This window comes from Alexandromys fortis, unplaced genomic scaffold (assembly GCF_014885135.2).
Source record: "Alexandromys fortis isolate MF-2015 unplaced genomic scaffold, M_Fortis_MF-2015_v1.1 scaffold_21, whole genome shotgun sequence".
Taxonomy (NCBI): Eukaryota; Metazoa; Chordata; class Mammalia; order Rodentia; family Cricetidae; genus Alexandromys; species Alexandromys fortis.
In genome coordinates, this window is record NW_026067905.1 from 67,861 (window position 1) to 82,811 (window position 14,951).

General features: G+C 42.5%; 1 protein-coding gene and 1 long non-coding RNA gene across 3 annotated transcripts in view; one reads left to right on the top strand and one right to left on the bottom strand.

The window, feature by feature from the left end:
* Positions 1-14,951, top strand: part of Sox5 (SRY-box transcription factor 5) — a gene marked incomplete at its 5' end in the record, with an annotated part of 134,091 nt that overhangs the window by 65,977 nt on the left and 53,163 nt on the right. The gene's annotated exons all lie outside the window — the stretch shown is intronic.
* On the bottom strand, positions 6,235-11,065 carry LOC126497305 (uncharacterized). Of its 2 annotated transcripts, none has more exons than XR_007590574.1 (3): positions 10,479-11,065; positions 9,193-10,381; positions 6,235-8,429 (listed from the first exon to the last, which is right to left on the bottom strand). It is a non-coding gene; the product is annotated as an uncharacterized lncRNA (long non-coding RNA). The 2 variants fall into 2 exon arrangements; XR_007590575.1 differs by having other exon boundaries at positions 6,235-7,587; positions 8,382-8,429; positions 9,193-11,065.

A 14,951-nucleotide genomic window follows, 5' to 3' on the forward strand; every position in this document is an offset into this window, starting at 1 on the left:
TCAATTTTCCTATGGAACGTGCTACCACTTACCTAAAAAATGAGGGTTCTGATCCAGCTTTGAGGAAACAGCTGAGTAATCATGTTGTTTTCCATCAGAATTAAAAAATTTGCACCAAACTAGAATTCTGATCTGTTACATGCAGGAGAATAAGTACTTGGAATCACATCAATAAAGAGAGACCTTAGGGAAGGTTGGAGAGAGGGCTCAGTGTTTAAGAGCACTAGCTGTTCCTCCACTAGACCTGGGTTCAATTCCCAGTGCCCTCTCAACCATCTGTAACTCTGTCCGGAGATCCTGTACCTTCTTCTGACCTCCACAGGCATGGTGCACACACATGGTACACAGATATTCTTGCAGGTAAAACACGCATACAAGTAAAATTAAAGTAAAATCTAAATTAAAACACCAAGTGAGTAGACAGAGACCTAACCCGTAAAGAGGAAGCAGAGCCGCATCCATTTAAGTGATTGGCCCTTGACGTGCTCAGTAAACATTGACTGGAGTAAATGTTTGTGTTAAAGCAATCCAGTAATAACAAGAAGCGAACCATTAGCTACCACTGTGTATTATTTGAGGTTTTACCATAGCAGTCTTTGAAAAGCGGTATCTATTAGTACAACCTGATTTAAGAGAACGTGTCAATTCAGGGATTTTTTTTCTAAATCAGCAACGTGGCTCTTGGCTATTCAAATGTGAACTTTCAGGCCTTTGTGTTACCATATTGTTTTCTAGAGATTGAGGCCATTGAGAATTTGATGAGACAAAGGGAATTATTAAAATATGTTATAAAAATATGCTTTCGGAATGTTGCTGAGTCTCAATTCATAACCAAAGATCTATTTAAGGCACATAGTTAAGAATGCAGGATTTGTTTTTAAAAAGATAGGCTCTAAAACAGTGTTTCTCAACTTGTGGGTCACAGCCCCTCTGGAGTCAAAAGACCCTTTCATAGGGGTCGCGTATCAGATATCCTGCATATTAAATATTATATCACAATTCGTAACAGTAGCAAAATTATAGTTATGAAGTAGCAATGAAGTGATTTTATGGTTGAGGGTCACCATGCCTTAAGGACCCGTATTAAAGGGTCACAGCATCAGGGAGGTTAAGAACCAGTGCCCTAGTGGGAAAGGAGGCATGGAATGCCTCATTTGAAATAAACACGGTCAATCTGTTCCAAGCAGGATACTTTGGAGCTTGTTTGAAAGAAGCAATATGCTTCTTTCCTGGTTTATATAGTTTTCAAAAACAGTGTGATGAAGAGTTTTTCATAGATGTAGCTTCAAGCACGGCTTTCAGGTGATATGCTATGATATGCTGGATACCAAGCAGGATAAAAGAAAGGGTAATAACCACGTCTTTGTACAATACAGTGGGGAAACACACACAAAAACCCACAGTTAAAACACTGTGGGCCGAGTGCTGTTCCATAACAGCATGGACGTAAAGGAGAAAGCTTTGAAAAACAGGACGACAGAGAAGGGACTTGTGCAGAGGACAACACAGCAGCCTGCAGAGAAGGTGTTGCCTTGTCTGGATTGGGAAGAATAAAGCATGATTGGCAGGAATACTTTGGTAAAACTCTGTGACTGAATTTAGGAATAAAAACATAAAGATAGGATGTTGGAGGAGGGCAGCTTGTTTGTCCTGGCCGCCCAGAACCAAAATAATCACACAGAAACTGTATTATTTAAATCACACCTTGGATCTAGCTTCTTATTGGCTAACTCTTATATATTAATTTAAACCATCTCCCTTAATCTGTGCTTCACCATAAGTTCGGGGCCTACCAGCAAAGTTTCAGCACATCTGTCTCCGGTGGTGGCTCCATGGCTTCTCTATGACTCCGCCCTTCTTTCTCCCAGCATTCAGTTTAGTTTTCTCTGCCTAGCTAAGTTCTGCCCTCCAAGGCAGTTTCTTTATCCATTAATGGTGATGCCAGCACACAGAGGGGACTCCCACATCAATAGGATGTGCAAAAGAGGTGCCTTTGTGCCTTCCTGTGGCATTCTGGGAACCAGAATCCCTCCTCAGTTCCCTACCTTACCACGTCTGCCATGTTCCACGTGTGTCTCTTTCTCAGGCACCACGTTCTTTTATTTTGCTCATTTTCCCCATTCCTCCTCTGTAGAGTGATTCTGTCTTCTTCCTTCCACGTCTCCCCTGACACCTGTGGAATAGCTACCCCAAACACCACTTCTATAAAAACTGAATTACCCCATCACGTGTGGCTGAGGCTTTCAACAGCAACTCAGCTCTTGCAAAACGTTCCATCCTTGCCACCTTCCTGTGATGCTAAGTCCTTTGAGAGTAGACTTTTACAGTCCCGTGAAGCACTATACTCGCCTGCCCTCACTGCGCTGCCTCTGTGTAACAAACGTAGCAAGTGATGCGAGCCCCGTGGCTTGGGTCACTGCAGGAGTATTTCAAGATAGCAGCTGCAAAATGTGGTTTGTCCAGAAAAAAAAAAAATAAATCCGTATTCTTGAACTCTGGAGAAATATTCTGTCCCAAGAAAGATCAAGGAATCAAGAGGTAGGATTTTTCAGAATTTATCTTTCTAGTCTACATTTGGTACTCTGGATTTAGAGATGGATCCCTGTGGTCAGGGCACAGGGAGTGTATGTTGAGGAGTATGTGTGCCCGATTCACAAGCCCTTATTGTTACATGAGGGGAGCACTCATGCTTTGGTGCCCTTTGCCCTTTATTCTGATTCTGAAATTGGTCTTGGGGAAATGTCTTGAGGTCAGGGAGATCATACAATTAAAACTTGATGGAGAGACTTGGCGTTGCCTCCCAGTACATGGACTGTCTACATGACATGCAGGAAGCCCTGGGGTTGACCCCAGCACCTTATAAAGGGCACAGGGTTCTATGCGTGTTGCCCCAGCACTCGGAGGTCGAGTCTGGAGGGATTGGAAATCCAGGATCATCCTTGGTTGCATTGTGAGCTTGAGGTACGCCAGCACTCTGAGGTCGAGTCTGGAGGGATTAAAAATTCAGGACCATCCTTGGCTGCATTGTGAACCTGAGGATAGCATAGACTACATGCTGCCGGGAAGAATAATCCAAACAGGATTTTAGTCAGATTCACATTAATTCGCTGGCTTTCTGTTTTATACATTAGCTTCATTGACTTACCACAAATACATATTTAAATGAGTGCACACCCCATGAAGAATAACCAGATGAATGGGCTTATTATGAGATTTACACAGTTTGGTTACATTGTTTAAAGTCCAGGATAAGATAAAATTTTATCAGTTTGTTTTCCTGTTTTTTAATCTTTGAGGCTCTCTCTGCTCTTGTATGAGACATGGTCCTTTAAGATAACAATAAAAGCCATCCATTTAAAGATATACATACCTATGATATTTATGAATATATCTAGCATTATGTAATCTACTACAGTGAATATGATGTATTGTATATAATGTAGATTGTTACATATTTAATATAATTTTACACAGATACAACTTTATAATATATATGCATATAACATACACTCTGTAATATTCCATATACTTCTGTAAGAGAAGGTTGATGTGTGTGTGTGTGTGTGTGTGTGTGTGTGTGTGTGTGTGTATTACATCTTATTCTGTAGGGCCCAATGGGACAGGTTCATCTTACAGAATAAGATGGTAGATAAAAACACTGTTTAAAATAACATAAGATTCAAAGGCAGATCACTCATTATTTTTCCTGGATTCGATCTAAGTATAATGAAAACAGGGAAAACTTTTCTGAGGCTGGAAGATTGGTCAGTGAGTGAAAGTCTGCTGTGGGTATCAGCATGAGGACCAGTGTTCAGATCCTTTCCACATGAGTGTAACTCCAGTCCTGGGAGGACCCTGGGGTCTGCTAGACAGACAGCATTCTGAAATGGATGAACTCCAAGTCAGTGAGAGACCTTGTCTCAAAAGTAAGATAGAGAAATGATTAATAAACACACCTCAGTGTCCAACTCTGGCCCCAGCAGCTACCTGCAAGAGTGGTGAGCACACCCATGTGCATATAGAGGCATATAACACACACACACACACACACACACACACACACACACTTCTGTAATGATGCCATTGTGGCTGCTATATAAAATCTTTTATGCTTTTCTGATTAGGAAATATATTATTATCTTAATGGTATGTGCTATGAAAAATTAAATATGAGGCATTACAGCTAAGTTTCACCACACATGAATTATTTTAACTGACTATTTCTTAACTGAATATCTGATAAATCAGTCTTGCCATGTCTCATGTCCCATGACATGCTTAAGCAAGACACTTGAGAATCGTTATTCTCTGAGAACAGTGTTACAAAGCCACAATCATTGCAAATAAAAGCAAAGCCTTCCCTGCCACCAATTCTCGGTATTCAGATCTCAGCTTGAGTAGCTTGAGAAGCAATATTTGTCTCCAGAGTAAGTAATAAAAGCTGCCCTTAACTGGCATTCTGCGTAAGCAGCTGGCACTTCCTGGAATTCTTTAATAATAAGTGGTTTCTCCTGTCACTGCCATGGAGGAGGAGGATGACAGGATGACTCTGTTGAGGTTGTCGATATGATGAGGGTTGGCACTCATCAGTACTAAGTCACTGTCAAATGACCTGAGTATGCCCTGAACCCACCTTGTTGGATCCCAGCCTGGAATGGACCCATACAACCTTTGGTTTAGCTGGTAGGAGCTTAAAGGTCTGAACTACCCTCCAGGTCCTTGAACGGTTGCTCCTGTACTAATGACCCTAGAGGATTCAGATTAGTGTAAGTGGACACGTTTTATGTAGAAATAAAACTTGGTACAGTAATAATGATAGTAATAATAATACCTGTGTGCCTGGAGATTTGGCTCAGTGAATCTCTTGCAGAGGACCCAAGTTTGGCTCCCAGCACACACACTGGGTGCTCCATAAGATTCTGCAACTTCAGCTCCGTGCAACGTGGTGCCCTCTATTGACATTGCCACAGTAATGTGTGAATGCACACACACACACACACACACACACACACACACACACACACGCACACACACACCATGGAGAAAGAGAGAGAAACATACACATAATAAACTAAATAAAAGTAAACTAAATATTAAAAAGGAAGCCCCATTAAAATATTGTATTTGGAACTTCTATGTTTTCAAAGTATTTCTATATAAACTTTAGGTATTAAATGTGTTTGGAATTGTAACCAACTGTGAATATTTCATAACTAATTAAGCATCTTACAAGGGTCTACACTCATGTTGCACAAATTGAGACTGTGTTCTCTTCCACATAGGATGTAACATTGTTTTGCTGCTGTTACTGTTTTCCAAAGACTGATTAGCACACCTTTCCTTTGCGCAGGCTCGCTTCCTGGGTGTAGACAGTTATGAGCTTTAAGATCAGAGGCTCCGTGTGGGAAGTGGGCTGATGATAACTGGTTCTAACGGAAGTGAATAATGGCACAGGAAGGGGCTTTGCAGCTTATAACATCTGTAGGGAAAAGGGCCAAGGCTCTGGAGACCGCCATCCCCACAGTGGTACCAGATTCACCTGAAGTACTGGGAGGCCGCTCCGTTTTGGCAGTGAGGAGCTAGAGTGCCTAGGAGCTGCAAATCAGCAACTAAGCTAAACAGTCTATAATGATTCAAACAGATGTAAAGGGTTATGAGTATTTTATATATAAAACCCATTAAACACAGGCTTTATAACCTCAAAATACTTCCCCAAATAGTTACATAACAAGGCTTTATCGATTTACTTCTCGGAAACCAGCTTTCTCTGTGATGAAATTGAATTAGAAATTTATTGGAGAAAAGAGAAATCGGTCAAAAGAACACAGATTTATGTTTTTATCTATTTTCTAATATGCCGGTTGTAAAAGGAAGGGAAGAGAAAACACATTGTTAGTCAAAGTTGGAAAATAATTGCTTCTGATGAATGTTTGGGGGGGCAACAGCAATTTTAAAACAATTAAGTGTTCCTTGTTGGTCTTCTTTTTCTGTTGCTTTGTCGGTGGTCAGGATCGGCTCAGGGCCCCACAGACATGAAGTTTTAGAACATGCAGCTCTAATGGCTGTTCCCCTTGGAAAGGCATTTATAATAGAAATTAATACAAATCCCTAAGAATATTTATGTAGGACTTAATGTTCCAACCACTTATGCATTTGATTATATATATATAATATATCATATATACATATACACATCCACATGTATATGTGTGTGTGTGTATTCAGTGGCTCATCTACTATCAAAGAGAGTATAATGGTGAATTAAAACCATGGGCAAGTTCCAACATGTCCACAGCACTTTGGGTCTTTTTAAAAGCTTGGACTCTTACCTTTTCCCTAGGTTTTGAATTCTTTCCTGCAGCTCCCACTTGACAACCATCTCTCCCACGAACCAACAAAGGCAAATAGATTTATTGAGCTCCTCACCAATGTTCTCCGAGCTTACATGCAGCTCTATGGCTAAATGTTGGCAAATAACAAGGAATAAAACTATAAAATCTCCAACTTCTGTACTAGAGATTCTGCCTTCCAGTACAAAGGAATGCTTAGCATACTGTTGTATGATGCTGGAACTTGAATCTTGCTGCAAATATGCTTGCATGCCTTAACAAATGTTTAAATTTGTTTCCGGTCTAGACTCTGCCACCAAGCAACTGATATAGGTAGGACGTGTTTAGCATTTCACTTGTTAGTAGCATACATTGTTAATTTAAATCCCTTTCTGGATAACCAGTAGCATCTTTTGAGATCCCCGCCAGGCTCTCCACAGAAGAATCCTTCTCTTTATTGGTTGGGCTAACTGTCTAAACTTTAGATTTTAAGTGATTTTTTTTTCATTGTAAATGTAGTCACCTCTTGGGGAAATCTGAGGGACAACTTGTACATGCTATTATCGAGATCTCTCCGTATTTGATGGAAAGGGGTGTATCTCCAGCGGCCACCAAAACCAGTTAGCTTTAAAACCTTTCAACAACAGAGAATTCCTGGGTGCTTTTCTCTTAACCTCACTGTGACCCTCCTCCAGCCGCCCCACTCCCCACAGTCAAGCCTTTGTGGATGGCAAGAACACACAGATTGTCCAAATCAGGATTTCTGTTGCTGTTGCTCCTGTTCTTTTCAAATCCTTTTCTGGCAGGGATGCCCCATTTGCTCAGCAGTAGCACCTGGAAGTCACGACAAGGGAAAGAAACGCTTGTCTGACAAAGCCAAAGCGCCCCGGCCAGCTGACCAGATACAATCGGATCCTTGCTGCGGCAATATCCTTGTAAATACCGCTTCAGTTGCCGAAGCAAGAGCTAGAGCTTCGTGGATATCTGATCCACTCTCACAGAAATGAAGTCATCTTTTCCTACTTGGTGGCTGTGTGCGTGTGGGGGTCGTATCTTTGCTGCCAGTGGCTTGTATCAGACACCATCCTATTAATGGTGCCAGTCACACACTGGGAGGCTACGAAGTAAACGCTCCCCATATACTGATCTTCAGGGATGAGTTTGTACAGCACTCATAAGCCTGATATACATATTCCCAAGATGATTTATTGCTCAGCTGAGAGGGTGACATCTTGATTGAAGACCAGTTATGATACATCTGGAAAATGACAGCATTTTTAGTGACTCGAGACAGGTATTTATACTGCCAAGTGGGAGAGAAAGGAAAATATGAACGTGAACTGACAGTATCCGGTCCTAATCAAGACTGACCAGCAGTACCATAAGCTGTCACATTGAGCACTATTTGATGCTGTTGCTTTATTTATTTTTGTTTGTGTGTGAATGTGTGTGTGTGTGTGCAAATGTGTGTGTGTGTGTACATGCTAGGTTTTTGTTTGTTTACTTGCTTGCTTGTTTAGTTTTTTTTTTTTTGTGGGTTTTGGTTTTTGAAACAGGGTCTCAAGTAACACAGGCTGGACTCAAACTTGCTTTGTGACCCAGACAAGCCTCAAACTCCCGTTCCCCCCACCAGCACCTGCCAAGTGCAGGGATCACAAGCATAGACTGTCAAGCTCAACCTGTTTTCTTTCTTCTTACTAAAGTTTACTAGTTTTTACTGATAGGACAGAAGGATCCTTTAAATGTACAGCTCACAACCTCGGGAGATTTCATGAGTCTGAGGTGGACCGGGAAGAGCTAAGGCCACCACAGGAGTCTTCCCAGGGCAGGGCGACACATTCAAAGCCCACCGCTCGGTGTAATGCCCCAGGCCTTGACTGGCTTTCATGCCTCATACAGCCATGGGAATGGCTGAGGAGTAAGGGTTCTGCAAGTATTACTTGGAATACGTAGAGGCCCTCCGAGTGTTTCCAAGAATGTGCTGTTCTGCTTAAACTCTCCTCCTGATTTCCAGGTCCATCCGTATCTCAGAACCATATCATCCAAACTCACCATCAGGGCCAGCGTTGGCCTTGGGCTGCTGGATCAGGGAGTCGGGCACTGTAAAGAGATGAGGGGCTGTAACTAATCACTGCACACCAGGGTCAAACAACGCCATGGCACCACCTTCAAATTGTGGGGCCTGGGACTTTTGAACATCCGATCTCTCCTCCGACTTCAGAGCAGAGGAGTTGTTGAGCCCCAGCTGATTGATGCAGCATTGGGGCTGGGCAGCCGTTTCAGCCACTCGCTGGGAAGCTGGTTAAATACCAGTGTCCCTCGGGACCCTGCCCTGTGAGAAGCGTGTATTCTGCAGGAAAGCTGGTGCACTCCCCACCTTCACTGTATATTCCAGCGTATGCGACTCGATTGTTCTTTGAATGTCAGATGCATCACGCTTGCATGGTGCGTTCATCTCAGTTACCCCATAGAGCCGAGCTGTCACCGTGGCCCTTATTATTAGCACTTCCTGGGTGGGACAGATTTATGATACATAAAACATCACCACCCTGTGATTTTAAATAAAGCGGTTTTCTTTTTGCGGTCCCTTGCTACTGAACTGGAACATGTTAAATGAAATGTTAGCATTTAACCCCTGGGAGGAGTCCTGCCCCTCCCTTTCCATCTGTGTTCAATCAGAGGGAATCTTCCCGCAGCTCAGTGCTTAACCGTAGGCATTCTCAGCTCCAGGGCCATAAATGTCCAAACAGGTCACCCGGCAATATATTCTCAGGACTAAGAAAAGGGACAGTAGCCATGTTCGTGGCGGGAAAACAACACAAATTATAAAGCAAAGACAGACTTCTTCCAACCTGTGCCTTACCTGTAAAGGGAAACCAGCCAGGGGCGGCCGATGCAATGCCCTTTGCATCCCTTAACCTGGGCTCTGCTGGTATTCTGATTTTGTTTAGAATCCTTTGAGTCTCGAACACAGCATGGCAAGGCACGTCAAATCTCTTTAATAACACAAACCACAGGAAAGAAAGGCAGTTGAGTATGAGAAAAGTCCACTCAGCAGTATTTGATAAATGACGGTAGTCCTGCCAATCTGGCTGTATCCAGAGGAGAGTCTCGACAGAAAAGCAGCATGTTCAGAGCCGTGGAATGCAGGCAGGGCGGGGCGGTGATACCTGCATCAGTCGGGGAAGGGCAGATGGAGGAGTGGAGAGGAGGAGGCAGACTGAACAGCGCAGCAGAGATGTCCGGTCTTTCCTGCTGGAGACAGTGCGCAGGGCATGCTCGTCGGTCCTTCCTCTGGGGGACTCACGCCTGGTCTCTACTTCTGAAAACATACGTGCAGACGCTGAAATGGTTCCACATCCTCCACAGTTGATGAGGCCTTCATTAGGCGCTGGCGATCGATGCCTTTCCATCCTGTTCAGACAGTGCAGGCGGTCACCGTTGCACTAGAGAAAGAAGTTCTGAATCTTCAGCGTTGATCTCTTTACCAGTCTGCGTACCTGCTGCTTAGACATCCCTTTTCACAGAACAGAAACGTTTCAGTGGCCTTTCTCACACACGTGTCCTAAGTTGGCAGCCAACTAATATTGTTTAAGTTACTGGAAAAGAGTATACATGTTTGTGCGTTTGTTAGATTTCTGACTTTCCTCTCGAAAGAACAAAGATTACTACTAATGCTTTCAAATGTCACATAACAGAATGAAAATAAATTAATATGGTCATTAAATAGAGGGAGACGCAAGAGTCCAAGCCACAGAAACAGAACTCCCTACGTGTAAGGTGGACAGCGGCAGAGCTGAGCCGTCCAGAAGGCTTTGTGAGGAAACGCGACATTCTGCTCAGGAAGACCCAATGAAAGGAGGGAGAGAAGACGTCTTGTCCAGTACACACTCACCCAGGCACGAGGCCTTTACACTTCTACCTGGACTCCTGGGATGACAGGGACCCACTGCGCCGCCCAGCAGAACTGCCTAATTCAGAGCAACTTCCATTATCACAAGGTCTTTTCTTCGGCAGAGCCTAGCCAGTTTTCTGGGATTTTATCTTTTCTGCTGTGTAAAAGACAGCATGGTCATTCACAAGTGACATGGAAGTCCAATCCAAACTGGATCAAGTTGGATAGAGCAAGAAGGAGAAGTCCTCACTCACATTGCCATCTAGTTATCCTAACGTCTCAGTCGGGAGCCCTGACAAGACCGTGTCGAGTTGGTTGTTCCTCACCTCTGTTCTTTCACGCATCTCCTCCCTTGTCAGTGTTCCTTAGCTCCTGGTGCGTGCTTGCATCAGCTGCCCATGGAGTCTTAGTGAATCCGTGGTTGGCTACGGTCGACACACTTGACTCCAGGCAATAGCACGGCAGCTGCCAATAAAGCCCCCTAATCTCTTAAGATACGGCAATTTGGTGGGGAAAAGCAGAATATAAGCCATTAAGTCAGAAGCTTCTTGTATCAAAGAAATAACAATGGTCAGGAGGAGTGAGTGGGGACAGAGGAGGAGCCTCTTGCGAAGCTTGGTAGAGGGAGTCACTTATCTGACTGGTACTAGGAGGAGGAAGAACTTGGCAGTGGAGGACGAAATGACATTCTGGGCATACTTCCTTCTTAGTTAATTTAATTGTTTTAGAAATTTCATACATTTGCAGTATATTTGTGTATTTCTGTTGTTCCCAAGACTCCCTCTCCCTCCCCCAGTCCATCTTATAATCCCCCACTCCCTTTCAAAATCTTGAATATTACTTTAATTATCAGTACACACACTGTATATATATGTATACACACACATATACACATGTCCAGGTATGTGTAGAGCCCACCGAGGGCATTTAACATTGCTCCTTTGTACTGTGTCTAGGGCTGACACTTGGGATTGGACAACCTGTCAGGGGCTATGGTTTCCTGTCACTCTTCTCCTGGGGCGGGGTCTTGCGAGGCTTTCCCCTTTCACAGTAGGGGTGCCCCATTTTCAATGGTGTTGTAGCAGTGCAGATCTGGTTCAGGCAGCCACACGGTTGAGGTTTCACGAGTGGGTGCAGCTCCCCTGTCGTGTCTGGAAGTCACCATATCACAGCAGATATCACAGTCCTCTGGCTCTTGCTGTCCGTCTTCCTCTTCTCCCAGATGTTCCCTGAGCCTCTGTCACGGTTCTCAGCAAACTGCAATAATTATGTAGACACGGTTCGCCTTTCTTAGGGCAGTCACAGAAAACTTTGTGCCCAAGGCAAAACATTTTTTTTTTTACATTTTAAGCTCCCAGGCCAATGAATTAATATTTGAATCATCTCTCCAAGTCATCCTTAGGAACACTGTAGAATGTGAGCACTACTGACATCCATTGCCACTGGAGGGAAAAGGCAATTTGGTTTGACAAATATGCATTGATTGTCACATCCTCGTCCATTGGAGTCCTAGGAGCTGAAGATGCGCAGTACAGTTGATCTCCACAGCGCGGGCCCATAGTGCCAAGGTGACCAAGGGATACAGAGAGGTCATTGCATGAGTTTACAGACAGGGGCAGGTTTTTGTCCAGCCTGTAATATTTCCCGTTTTATTTTTTAGGATTTACTTACTTTACCAAGACTGTTGTTGTTACTAATATTTCCTATTAAAAATGCAATCGATGGTTTTATAACCACCTCTATGAAGGAAATTGTAAGGTGTTCTTTAGTAGTACTAGTTTGATACTAGCATGAATATAGTATTGATTTCTACACACTCAATATAAACAAACAAACAAAGACAAAACCAAACTTTTTGTTGCTCAGGGGCCAGGTGCCATGTGAAGTTCTGGTAGTGCTAGCGCCTCCTTGAAACAGGAAAATCACAAGTTCAAGGACAGCTCAGCTACAGGCTGAGATCCAGTCTAAACAACAAGCGCTGGGGATGTGGCTCACTGAATGGGTGCTTAACTAGTTAGTAATGCAAGGCAAGACCCCGAATTCAATGTCCAGCAATGGAATAACTGTAATTGCTGTAAACTCATGCTTAGTAGAGTTTCGGGATACTCTTGCATGGTGCTGGCCTGGAGAGATGACTCAGCAGTCAAGAGCATGCTCTGCTCTTGCAGAGGACCTGAACTGATTCCCATACAAAGTCAAAATCCACTTTCTGAGCATGTCTATTTCAAATAGAAAGATAGATCGATAGATCAATAGATCAAAAGATAGACAGATAGATAGATAGATGATAGATAGATAGATAGATAGATAGATAGATAGTAGATAGAAGATGCTGTTGATGTAGATAGGTGATAGATATAGACAGATACATCAACATATATAGTATGTATGTTGATGACATATTATATATGGCATTTGAATGATATATATGATTTTCATTTATATAAAACTTGATAACCTTAGTATGATTTTGATAACACCCATGATGTAAACAGACCTTTAGCTATCCCTACAAAGATGATCGACTGGCTAAAGATACACCTTAGCAGTTCAGAGTAGGCACTATTCTTACATAGGACCAGACACTGGTTCCCAGGGCCCACCTCTGTGGCTTTCAGTCACCTGTAACTCCAGGGCTAATGCTCTAAGACCGTCTTTTGGCTTCTGTGGCACATGCCTACACACACGCACATAAATACCCATGCACACATCAGAGTCACATGATTAAAAGTAATGGAAATGAAAACTTAAAAATAGTAGTTAGTGAAAACTTTGCTTCTCCCTTAAATTACTGCGCCAGAAATGATTTTATGAATAATAGTTCATTTTTTGTCATTATGATGAGCTTGAAGTCTCCTAAACTGACTCTACTTCTGTAGGAGAACATTTTTCTTTCAGAATCTTCTTTGTGAGTCCTGAGTTGTGGCCTCGCCTCCCTTCTCCTTTCCCTCAGTTATAAATGTGTCATGAAGCCATGCAGTATGCAATGCCACTCAGTTACACACATGCACATGCATACACACATATGCAGACACATGCACATACATGGACACACACACACTGGGTTATTGAAATAGCTTGGCAGTTAAGAGCACTTACTGCTCTAGTCGAGGACCCAGGTTTGACTCCCAGCACCTACACGGTGGCTCATAACCACCTGTAACTGCAGTTCCAGGGCTCCTGCCTCTTTAGGAACTGCATACATGCGGGCGCTCACAGAGACAAAAGTAAACGAATCTTCAACCACATACATACTTAGCAAAAAACCTTCTATAAAGGTTGTATAAAGTATCTACAATGACTTTTTGGTCAGAAATTAATATGACTTATTGAAAGACTTTCAGATGTCCTCAGTATTTATTTTGTCTCACTGATATTTTACATATGAAGACACAGCCATGTCTGCTCTATCATATTATATTCCACAATGTGAATTCTTTTCAGAAATACTTGCTTTCTATCCACTCTTGAACTTACAATGTGGAGGCAACATTAATTATACAAAGTTCATTTGAAGAGACAGAGTCTCACTGTGTGTCCCTGCCTAACCTGGAACACTCTCTGAGGACCTGGCTAGCTTTAAACTCTCAGAGACCCTCCCAACTGCATCCCCAAGTGATGTACAGGGCCTCATCAAAAAAATAGGAAATATCTTAATCTAGACAATCTAGAGCCTGAAAACTCCCAACAATGAAGTTCTGGACCACTATGTGCCATTTTTATTATTGCTAATACAAATGGAAGGACACAGTTATTCGTGTGTGTGTGTGTGTGTGTGTGTGTGTGTGTGTGTGTGTNTTAGCTTCTCTAAGAACCCGAATTATAGGCTCAATGTCCTTTATTTGTGGCTAGAAACCAAATATGAGTGAGTACATCCCATGTTCCTCTTTTTATGTAATAAACAATTGGATTTGAATCTAGGTTTTGAACAAATTAGTTATAAAGAATTCATTAGAAGTAATTCAAAACAATGAAATGTCAGTATTTTTGTTTTTTAAAGATCTTATTATTCATGATGATATTTCTTTAGCTATTAAAATTCCTTGCAGTTCATGCTGTCTTATAATGTTCTGTCTTTTAATGTCCAGAGTAGAAACCCAAGACAGAGGTGGCACATTTAAAGAATCAATTCCCATGTGAAGATTAAATAACTGTACCAAGGTACCTGGTACAAAATCCCCTTAGCTGAAGATCTTGATCACTGAGAAAGAGACCTCAAACCTTCTCCTTTCTGGGGACAAGAGAAGGGAAAAAGGCGCTGAAGCCTGAGATTCCTGAGATGCAAGAGGTCACTTGAAGACCCTGAAATGTTGCAAAGATAGGTTTTGCAGTTTTTGTATAACTGGTTTTCTGTAGTCCCCAGAGTGCCGTTTGCTCAATGTCTATTATAGACATGCATATGTAACAATTCTTAGCGCTAAATCCTCTTGAAACACCTCAGCAGAACAGAGAAAACAAGACTATCAGGAGTTGCTCATTGTTGATCTCAGCTACTAACAGTTAATGCTAATCCCTCTTCCCCTTTTCTGCCTGTAGTATTTGTGAGCACAGGAAAGTTGACATGCTGTTACATAACCTCAGGGAGGAATGTCTTCCAAATGATAGGGAGACTTGGATCACCCATGAGGAGAACTTTAAAGAGAATCGATTTCTGAAAAAATAAATGATGTCCGATGCCTTTATTTCAACTCTATAAATCAGAACAGTGATGTAACACAGTGCAGATT